Below are 12,130 nucleotides of genomic sequence, written 5' to 3'. Positions count from 1 at the left end.
GCACTGCATGCCATTCTAGGTGGGTCTGCCACCACTGCCCCACCAGTGACCGTGGACTCAGTGGATGGCATAGTGAACCTGGACAGTTCCTCCTCGATGTTCGCCGATGGGGAAGATGAGGAAGGGTCTGTGGAGGACGGCGCAGGCGACAGCGAACACAAAACCGCTTTCCCTGACAGCCAGGATCTCTTCATCACCCTCACAGAGATCCCCTACCAACCCTCCCCGGCCATTAACCCGGACTCTGAATCAGGGGAAGGATCAGGCGGTAAGTGCTAGAAACATGTAAACATTTATTTTTTATAAAACAGGTATGAAAAAATAGAAATACTATATATAAAATTTTCAATGAAAAACTATATGAAAAGTAGGTCCACACATACAGGGATTGAACAATAATCCTCCAGGGACAATTCAAGAAAGGTCTCATTTAGGTCCTCAAAAAGCCTCCGCAGGAGGTTCCTGGGGAGAGGTGCCTTGTTGGGTGCTCCGTGGAAGCACACTCTTCCGCGCCAGGACATCCTTATGTAGATGGGAATCATCGCCTCCACAAGCATGGCCGCATATGGTCCTGGTCTCTGCAGGGCTTCCCTTAGCATCCACTCTTTGTGACTCCGAGGGACCCGCATCAGGGTGATCTCGTTCATGAAATGCTGCATCTAATTAGGGCAATTAGTGTATTGTTACTGTTGTGAATGGTTGACTTTTACTTTGCATAACAATGACCCTCGCTTAACAGCCACGTGTTGTAGGCCACATAGGAAAAGCATACATTGATCTTTCCCGTGCACTGGCGGGAGTGGCTGGAAAAGGGTCAGAGTATATGATTTCCAGATTGCCTTTAGCGGGAGGGCACAGCTATCCATTAACTGATAAGCAGAATGTACTGTAAGGCTTACCAGGACTATCTGCTAGACGGATTCAGCTGTCTCTCCCCACTTGTCGGCTCTCCTGTGCAATGCCGCAGCCAATGAGAGCGTATTCCGAAATCTCGAACTTGGCCCGAGATCTCGTGAGACTTGTTGCCCTGTATGGTCTTGTTCAGAGAAACTGACTAGACTGTGTTCACTGTTCGCAAACATGTATCTGTTCAAGGAAATCAGTTACTTTTCCCATCACACAGCTTCGGCTCTTTCCCGGACTGCCCCGGCATCCCCCTCGCAGAGGCTGGCGCAGATTAGGCAGCGAAAGAAAAAGACTCGGGACGAGATGTTCGCGGAACTGATGGCCTGCTCCAGAGCTGAGGCGGCAGAGCAGACACAGTGGAGGGAGACCCTATGTCAACAGCATCGCACACACATCGAACGGGAGGATAGGTGGCGGCAGGAAGACCAGCAGGCGACTCAAACGCTGCTTGGGCTAATGAGGGAGCAAACGGACACGCTCCGGCGCCTTGTTGATGTTCTGCAGGACCGCAGGCAGGAGGACAGAGCCCCCCTGCAGTGTATCTGCAACCGCCCTCCCCCGCCAAGAAGTCCTGCCCCCCCCCACCCAAAAGTACAAGACGGCGGGGCGGTAGGGGCCGTGAGAACTGTCACTGCACAGCGCTAATGTACCACACACCTCTCATGCTATACATTTGTAGAAGTGCTTCCCTTACAGGCTCACCCAGTCCCAAATCCAAGTTTCATCCCCCCACTGTGTATTAGATTATTAAAAGCTGTTTGCTGTTATTCACTGTTTCGGTCACGTCTTTCGTGTCAGAGGATTTTTTTTTGTAGGGGGGGGGAGGGGATTTATAATTGCACGATATAGCCTACATTACCAGGGTACAGACTTGGGGGCATGATCAACTGCAGGGCACACACACACTGCAGTCAGTAGGCACGCTGCCCTTACCATGCACTTCCACCGTAGCAACGAGCCTCTCCGCTGCCCTGAGCCCCAGCAAGAGCCCTCATCCACGGACAGATACTCACCCTTCCCCCACACCCCTCACTCCTTCCTACGCCCAAACCCGCAGCCCACTGCCGTCATCCAAACCCCTATCCAAAGAAGGCACCACTCGCCCCTTCCTGCAAACCCACCCCTTCCTGCAATCCCTCCCCTTGATGCACAATCACTTGCAACCGCCCCCCATCCCAGAGACCTATGTAGGAGCAGGAGGATGTCATTCCTCTATGGAACAAGCGGTCTGTACATCAGTGCACACCGTGCCCAGCACAGTATGCGTCCATGTTTCAGCAACTGAACAGAAATGCAAAGTAAAACAAAGATTTATTAATAATGAGTGTAACAATTAATTTGATTTAAAACGTGCTTTGGAAGTGGGGGAAACTTGGAGAACGGGGTATGTAACCGCAGATCGAAATCGACACATACAGACACAGGCCCAGGGTCAGTTTCTCTTGAAAGCAAGTGGAGAGTCATAGGTTACCCTGCTCTCCGAGGAAACTAGCTTTCAAAGCCTCCTGGATACACAGCGCTTCCCGCTGGGATATTCTCTCGGCACGGGTGTGTGGCTGAGCGTAAACTGCAGCCAGGCGATTTGCCTCAACCTCCCATCCGGACAAAAAGGTCTCGCCCTTGCTCTCACAGAGATTGTGGAGCACACAGCAAGCAGCAATAACTACGGGGATATTCTTTTTGCTGATGTCCGAGCGAGTCAGTAAGCTCCGCCATCTCCCCTTGAGACGTCCGAAAGCACACTCCACCACCATTCTGCACTTGCTCAGCCGGTAGTTGAAGAGTTCCTTCTCTCTGTCCAAGGCGCCTGTATAGGGCTTCATGAGCCAGGGCATTAGCGGGTAGGCTGGGTCCCCGAGGATCACTGTAGGCATCTGCACATCCCCAACCGTTACTTTGTGGTCCGGGAAGAAAGTACCTGCCTGGAGGCGTCTAAACAGACCAGAGTTCCTGAACACACGCGCGTCATGAACCTTGCCCGCCCATCCAACGAAGATGTTGGTAAAACGTCCCCTATGGTCTACCAGTGCTTGCAGCACCATAGAAAAGTAGCCCTTTCGGTTAATGTACTCGCTGGCCTGGTGGGCTGGTGCCAGGATAGGGATGTGAGTCCCATCTATAGCCCCACCGCAGTTTGGGAATCCCATCGCGGCGAAGCCATCTATGATGTCCTGGACGTTTCCCAGAGTCACTACCTTTGAGAGAAGTTGCTCAACGATTGTGTGGGCTACTTCAATCACAGCAACCCCCACGGTAGATTTGCCGATGCCAAAGTGGTTCGCTACTGACCAGTAGCTGTCTGGCGTTGCAAGTTTCCAGAGGGCTATGGCCACTCGCTTCTGCACACTCAGGGCTGCTCGCATCCGGGTGTCCTGGCGCTTCAGGGCAGGGGACAGCAAGTCACAGAGTTCAAGGAAAGTGCCCTTACGCATCCTGAAGTTTCGCAGCCACTGTGATTCATCCAGACCTGCAGCACTATGCGGTCCCACCAGTCCGTGCTTGTTTCCCAGGCCCAGAATCGCCGTTCCACACCATGAACTTGACCCATTGCCACCATGATCTCCACGGCGCGGGATCCTGTGCTTTGTGAGAGGTCTGTGCCACTCTGACACTTTATGTCCTCACCGCGCTGCCGGAGCCTCCTCGCCCGATTTCTCAGCAGCTGACTGTGGAAGAGGTGGACGATAAGGTGCGAGGAGTTGACAACGGCCATAAGTGCAGCGATGATCGCAGCGGGCTCCATGCTCGCAGTGCTGTGGCGTACGCGCTGTAACTGACAAGAGAAGGGCGCGAACAGATTTCCCGCCGGAGCTTTCAGGGAGGGAGGGCGTGATTGACGGTTCAATGATGACAGTTACCCAAAACCACCCTTGACACATTTTTCCCCCCAGCAGGCATTGGGGGCTCTACCCAGCATTCCAATGGGCAGCGGGGACTGCGGGAACTGTGGGATAGCTTCCCACAGTGCACCGCTTCCAAAGTCGACGCCAGCCCCGTTACTGTGGACTCAGAAATTCGAATTAGTGTATTTACTGTGGATACACAAATTCGACTTCATAAGGTCGAATCCACAAATTCGACTTAAGTAGATTCGAAATAGTCTTGTAGTGTAGACAAGGCCTTAGACATAGTCTGCAGACCCCCAAGGTTCTGCAGACCACAGGTTGAGAACCACTGCCATAGAGGTTTGACTATCAGGGCCGAGACCTGGGACTGGACTCTGTATTCAAAAGGGATCCAGCACAAAAAGCTCAGCATTTGGGTGATGAGGTTACAGGGACCAATTCCATCTATCTTAGGGTTTTACACTGTTGCCCATCGCTGTAGTTTCTTAGCACCTTCCATGTAAAATCACTATCAATAGCAAAGTTTCTAGTGAACTTCATGGAGTCTGTGGTTCTTCCATTGTTGTGGTATGGTGTTTTGTTTACCTGTGTTACATAATACAGCAGCCAATCTACTTAGTATCAGTTGGAACTTTTCTAGAGTTTGTGGCTTCATACCCAGTTAGGAATTGCAATAATCAAATCTGTTGTTCAGTGTTGTAGCTGTGTTGGTTCCAGGATATTAGAAAGACAAGGTGGGTGAGGAAATATCTTTTATTGGACCAGCTTTTGTTGATGAGCGAGACAAGCTTTCAAGCTACACAGAGCTCTTCTTCAGGTCAATAATCAAATCTGGAAGTCATGCAAACACACACAAACCTTATATACTATCTTTTGAGTTTATGCTGTTAAGAGACTGACTTGAATTAATCAGTTCCATTGAGCTTGGAAAACCAAGAGTTAGGACAATCCACTCCCTCTTTTATGCATGATTTTTGAGGCATTGCTGCACATATTGTACATATATTAAGAATACACACTGTTCTCCAGCCCTCGAAATATAGGACACGGGCACAATGGGATACATTTTCAAAGCGGTCAACATGAATGGAGTCCCTACAGCTAGCCTCATGCCACTTTGTTAGAAAGGTCTGTTGAGAGAGCTTAAATAATCAGAATTTCCTTCCTTTAAACATTAAGCTTTTAAACACAGGAATTTTTTATTTCTTTTTTGTTTTCAAAAAGCCAAACTTTTGTAATGACTTCAAGATTTCAGTGGAATTATTCTGATCCTTCCATTGATTGAAATTACTTCTTTGCAACCAATAAAATATGATTTGGAAAAGTGAGACATTTTATAATCTGCAGGCCTGTTACAATATTTTGTGTGAAGGTCTATTTATAAAATCTTTAATTTGTGGATCCTTAAGAAGTACCTGTCTTTTTTAAAATTTCTTTGAGAAGCAGTTATTGCATATGTGGAGTAGCTGCATTCCTAGATTAGTATATTGTCTCTTTCAATGTTTGTGAAATATCTGAAGGCTCTAGGTCCGTATTGGACTGCAAGAGTACTTACAAATAATTGACTTTTACTTTTCCCCCACAACAAACCAATTTTTCTCACAATTGTTAAAAGTTGCACCACTCCCCTTCTCAATTTTTTTTAAACCGAAACAATCCAGGCACTTCCAGGATGGGAACTTTGTCAAACTTCGGCTCCTTTTAAAACAAACAAAAAATTCATTTTTGTATCATTAGTCCCATTCCTAGCATTGTGCAGAGTAGATGGTAGGGAAATCTGCATGCAGTGGACTATTGCAAATTTGTTCCAACACCACATACCTTTGGCTGGTTGAAGGTGATTTTGGTAGATAGGAAGTGGTACCCTAAGTTTAGGGTATGGACTATATAGTATGCTCTATTGTTCTTATTTCTAATTAATTAATATTGTAGTATCGCTTAGAGGTCCCAATTAGAAACGAGAGCCTCATTGTGCTAGGTACTGTACAAATAAGTAAAATAAAGATAGTCCCTGCTCCAGAGTTCACAGGTGGGTTAAAAAGGCAACAATAAAGACACACATTCTTGTATAATCCACTGGCAGATGTAATAGCAAAAAATAGGATAGAAATAAAATTAAGTAAAGTAGAGTTAATACTTGAACAATATTTGTCTGAACTGTACATGCCAGTACAAAATGTTATACAAAGATTCAGGATTCACAAACTGGTGTGTAGTCACACAGGATATTGCTTATTTCAGGCACAGTGCTTTGTGAAATCAATAGGCAAAAAGACTGCATGCCTTCAGCCTCTGAGAAATGTGAGTTTCTGACTGAATCCTGCTCCAAATTATTGGGCGAATTCTGCTGTCAGCTACCCAGGTGCAAATCCAATGAGCAATATCCTGTGTAACTGCACACTGTGTTACAAGTTCCTGCATATTGGATGCTTTTATGACACTTAGCACTGATATGAATAGTTATGACAAATATTGTTGCAGTGTTAGCAAAACCAGGACCAAAATAAAATAAAGTTATTACTTATGCCAGTGGCCAATACAAGTACTAGTAGGTTAATCTTAAAAGACGACTGACAGACAAATTCCACAGCTGCTATCGCAGCCATCAGTAGAGCTGGACTATGCACTAACTGAGCAGACCGACTCAAATCTAGATGTGAGTCCTAGGGAAAAAACGGTATTCTGAAGCTTAGCATTTGCAGCCAACATCTGCCAAGTTGCTATGTTATTTGAAGGAGAACAGTAATTAGCTGTACACTTGGAGCAAGTATAAAAAGAGGTCAAAATCTTTAACTGCTCATATGGATTGTAAAGAAAAAATAAGAGTGCTGTACTTATCAACACTTAATGCTGAGGTTTGCAATAGCATGCATCTGTTTGTTTGCTTTGAAACTGTGCCACTGTAGATGTAACCTCAGAAACCGAATTGATGAATTTGTGTATGTATACAGAATATAGGATGTGCATGTATGGTAAGATGAGTGACCAAAACTGATTAGTAGGTCTTTAAAATGTATTTTCTTGGAACCTCTCATATGTGATTGATTTCCTCTCCCCACATTTTATGATTTAAAAAAAAACCCATAGGATTCCAAACAAGAATACACTAATTATATGGCAGTAATAACTGAGAAATAAAGCCCTTCTACAATAGCTATTCGTAAACAGAAGTAAGAAAAAATTGGAAGTATGCATATCTTCAATTACGGGTGACATGTATACTTGGGTGATAAGAGAATTTACCAAACCCCTGCTAATTAATTTTTGAAGAGTCATGTAGAGCTGGAGTACAAGAAGTCTTGAGGCAAGAAATGTTGTAATCTTCAAAGAAGGATTAAAAGAATGCTCCTGACAATTACTATTGGGTAATGCTAAATCCAAATAATCATGCACCTATAAGAGAAATTTGTAAATTATCTTAAAGATAATGGACTTGTGAGCAATAAATAACATGGATTCATAAAGGACAAAATGTAGTATACAAACTTGATTTCTTGTTTGTGGAAGAATTAAAAAAAAAAGTTGACAAATACAGGAATACGGTATTTGCCATTAGTCTTGAGGTTATATTACAACATTTGATAGATTCTCTCAAACTTTACCTAACAAATTAATTTAAATTGGCATCAGTAGGAATGCTATCACACATGCTTCATTGACCATCATGAAAGATGGTCAATGAAGGGTACTAAATGATAGACAACCATATATCACATTGGGAGGTAGTGGCCATTGAGGTCCCATAGGAATTTGTACTAAACTTGGCCTTAACTAATTATCTGTAAATATAAAGAGAACATCAGTTGAATGTGGTGAAGATACTAAAGTGAGAGTTGCTGTGAATACCAGTGAAGATAGAAACATTTAATAAAAAAACTTGGAAATAATAGAAATATAGACAGTAAATAAAAAATAAGGTTCAAATAGGAAAAATTTAAACTGACACACGTGGGGAAAATGATCTAATCCTGATATTGAATGGGAGGATGATAATTCATAAGCAGTAATGCCAAAGAATTTGAGGTGATAGTGGACAAACATTAGTTTGAGCTTGTAATGCAGTTTACTTTAACCATGGAAAAAAGCAGGGGAGATTTATGGACTGCATGCATGGAGGCAAACAGACCTGGGAGTTGGCCCATCCTACATTATACAGCACTATCCAGTCTAGAGATTTCCAACAAGACCAACCAAAATCTTGTTTCTCCTGAGGCAGCAATTTCAGGGGGTGTTCTTTCAATGCTATTATCTTAGTGGAGTGACATTGGGTGTACCCATTACCTTTAAACCTCTGTCCCACATACCCACCCACCTACATCTCCCATATTTCTGCTCATCCCTATGCTCCATTCCTGTTCCTAAGAGGGATGGGCAGTGTCTGAGAAAGTGTTTATATCAGGGTAACATGGATACAACAAAGAGCGCTTACGGGGGAATAGGAAGGAGAGCTGGGATGGGGAAGGCAAGGAGCCACCAGTGACCTAGACTGAAAGGGAGATCTTTACCCCCAGTTGCTATAGTTCTGAATTGATGAACAGATTCTGGTCTTGTCCAGCCAGAACTTCCCTTTGGAAGTTCATCAGAGGGAAAATCAGCCTCTGGAGCAGAGGAGCTAGCTCTTCTCCCAAAGTATCTTCAGCTGCAATTCTGATCCTCTCCTTGCCCATGTTTATAGGTCCTGATATAAATCAGAACAAAATTGTAATTGTTTCCTGTTTACAATATTCAAGGACATAATTATTTAGTGGCTCTTTGTGCATTGAAAATCTGGAAAACATAGAACAGCTACACATGCATGTTCACATAAAGGCTGTAGAATGGATTATATTTTGGTGATTGGCAAATAATTATTAAGTCAATCATTTATCATCTTCAGGGACTTAATAATTATTTGTGTTGAGTTAGTGCTTAGAGGGCACCATCAAGATTGGGTTTTGCCTTCTAATAGCAGTAGGATCTGAATTCAGTTCCTAGTGCCCAGGAGTACACATGGCCAAAACCACCAGTTTTTGGCACCTTAGTTCACAGACTTAGCAGAGAGGCTAGAGAGACCAAGCATCTGTCTCCAAGTTTGACCATTCAGGATTGTGATAGGGAAGCTGGCACATCTGCTACCTGTTCTGTGTATGACCAGAGGACTTTGGCCACCTTTCACAAGCTCTGAATTCTCCTTAAAATAATGCATAATGGTAAAGCACATTTTTATGTGTCTTAAGAGTTGGACATTTTGGTTTGATTGTTTAAAATTTTCACTAACATATACATTTTTTGAAGGAAGGGGTGGAAAAAGCCTTTTTGTTTATTGAAGCATGTAAAAACAATCTTTCTTAACAACTCCCCAATAGTACATACTGTTCTACACTGGAGAAAAAGTCTATGCACAGTGTAGATGTAAGCCTATGGATGCTCCAAATAACTTTCATTGCAACCAAAAAAAAAAGTGTGTGGGGGGGGAGTACAAAAGGAAAAGAGAACAGCCTAATGTATAGAGCTGGGATAACTAAAGCCTTTTAGTCAATTGGATGTCTTCACTGAAATAAGCTGGGTAAGCATAAACACAGAGGACACTATAGGGTTTGATTTCAGAATTACTTGCTGATCAATACACTTCACTGTGACTGCTTCATCCAACATTTTATATGCTTTCAGGGATTAACAGTTATATTTATTCTGTATAGGTTGGATAAACAACTCATAAATTACAATAACATCCCCTGTAAAGTTGATTCTGAATTTTCTCAGCTGAAACTTGACATGTGCTATGTAGTTTCAGACTATGGCTTGCAAAAAGCAGTTATTTGGGTATATGCATTTTGGATTTGCATTTCTAGAATATCATTTGTTTTTGAGGTTCCAGGCTTCACCTGAAAGCAAATATACAATATATGATCTCTTCCAGCCACATGTGCTAAATTTTTGAAAGAGATTAAGAAGGAAGAAGATCAATAGGGGAGGTTGCATGGTTTAGTGAACAGGGTCCCGGATTGGGAGTAAGGAGACCTGTGTTTTAGTCCCAACTCTGTTGCTCACTTGCTCTGTGACCTTGGGGAAGTCACTTCACCTTTCTGTTTCCCCACTCCCACCCTTTGTTTGTCTTAATTGTTTAAACTGTAAGATCTTTGGGACAAGGTCTGTCTCTTACTAATGTGTTTGCACAGTACCTCTCGTAATACAAATAATTAAAAAATTGAAACTTTTCCTATGAGTGAGTAAAAAATGTTACAATTTAAACTGCAGATAAAAGGATTAGAACTTTTATGCCCCAAAAGATGAACACAATAGAAAACTGACCTGAGAAGAAAATAATCTGTATTATAAACTCTCTAAAATGCCTGTTAAAGGGCCAATTCCTGTGGTCCATACCCAGTTTGTATTGAGGCACTGTCGAGTTTACTTTAGCAGGAGTAAACTGAGTAAAGACCGCAGGAGTTTAGCCCAAAAGGAATAAAGCTGCTGAAAAAATAACTGTCTGCTGTATCAAGGTTATTCATCTAACTCGAATGTGTAACTTGTGATTTGATCTTTCAGACACTGAGTTTTTTACTATTATGCATAGCAATATGTTGCCATGTCTCATGGAGCAGGTTCAAACATTAGTAAGAATCTGGGCAGTATCTCTAGTTTCAGAATGCTACTTGCTGTATGTGATTGTTTCTCCCTCCCACGCAATCAGCATCTACAGCATATATCAACTAAAACTTTAGGGAAGCTGTGTTAGCATCATGACAGTAGTAAGCATGAAACTTTATTCTTTGCCCCCCACAGATCCACTTCCTTTAACAAAATATTTCAGTAATGGGACATATATCAAACAAGTTGGAAACTCCACCCCCTTCTTTTCCATTCCCTCTTCATATTCATTTGCATTGAAGCTTACGTTGCATCTGACTTAGAAAATTTTGCATTCTTAGTAGATCTTAGGTCTGAATGAAAGGCCACATATTGGGCTTGATTTTGCAGTTGGAAACTCCCTTGACTTCAGGTGGGCATTTTGTTTGAACACTGTAGCACAAACACCTTACTTTTTGCTGTTTCTATGACATTACATTCATGGAGCAATATGAGCTCGTCCTGACAGCTAGTGAACAGCTGCAAACTCCCACATGAAAAGTCTGTATCTTAATGGATGTAGTCTGTGGCCTCCCACTGTGTTTAGAAAGAGGAGGTCAAATCCTGCATGGTGGTTCTGTTACTAAATTCTGTTTGTCTGGGGGAATCAACAGCTCAGTGGATTTGTAACTGGCAGTAGTTGCAGTTAATATATACTTGACAACTGGCCCATTTTTTTCCCCAGGATTGTCCCAGATTTTACTCTGCTGTTGCCTTCTCAGGCCAAAGACTTAGGTAGCTGTCCGAGTTCTTTAGGTACTGTAAGTGGGGCGGTAGCGCCACTTACTATTAAGGTTACCTGAAACTTCCCATTATGAGACCCAGTTTTCAATTGCAGCTCAATTCCCTGAAGACTCCATTTGCACTGGGCATGCGTCATCCCTTGGACTAAAGGGGCAAAGCCAGACTTCCTCTGCAATTGAAGCTAGGGTTGCCACTTGGCCAGCTATTAACCGGCCTGGCTGGTTTTTGTATTGATTTGCTGGTGAAAAGATTTAATGTGCTGGGTTTTCTTACTTGGGACCCATGTTTCCTTTAAGCTGTGTTGTTGTGCAGCAATCTTGTAACTACAGCACATGTCACATGGCTGGGAGTGAGGCCCCGCTCAGGTCCTGCTCTGCATACCTGGCCCTCAGCACAGTAGCTCCTCTCAGCACTGGGGACCAGGAAGTGGGACAGACTGGAGTCTCACCAGCAGGGTGTGAGAGGGAGGGGATCTTGGGAGGAGATGGTAGGGGGGGCTCCCTCAAGGGTTGAGATGTTGTGAGGGTGGACCGTGTTCGTGCATGTCAGAGATGGTAGCCCTAACTGAAGTTCTGGGCTGCTGCAGAATATGCTGGCTCCAGGCACCTGAAATGAAAGCAGGGACCCTGTCTCTACTGTGCTCTCAGTTATGCCCTTCTGGGCGTAGGCAGCATGGAGGAGGAAACGTGGTTCGAATGTACAGGAGACAAGAGCCGGACCTGCAGAAGGGGTAGGAGGAGTAGATTAGAACAAAGAGCCTGAGTGGTGGAAACTGGGACTGGAGGCTGGTGGGGGGAGGGAAACTGGGACTGTGAGTTTGGAGTTGGTGGTGCTGGGCCTGACTGGGCAAGGAGACTAGGAGTGGGAGTCAGGGAGGTGGGGATTTGGGAGGAGGAACACTGAGTTTGAGTGTGAAGACTGGGCAGAGAGATTGGGGCTTGGAGCCCGTGGGCACAGGGAATGTGGTGGCGGTGGGGTGACTGGAAGTCAGAGCAAGAGAGAGAGACAGATTGGATAAGGAGCTG

The sequence above is a fragment of the Mauremys mutica genome, chromosome 1 (assembly GCF_020497125.1).
Source record: "Mauremys mutica isolate MM-2020 ecotype Southern chromosome 1, ASM2049712v1, whole genome shotgun sequence".
NCBI classification, from domain to species: Eukaryota; Metazoa; Chordata; order Testudines; family Geoemydidae; genus Mauremys; species Mauremys mutica.
This window is presented reverse-complemented; position numbering follows the sequence as displayed.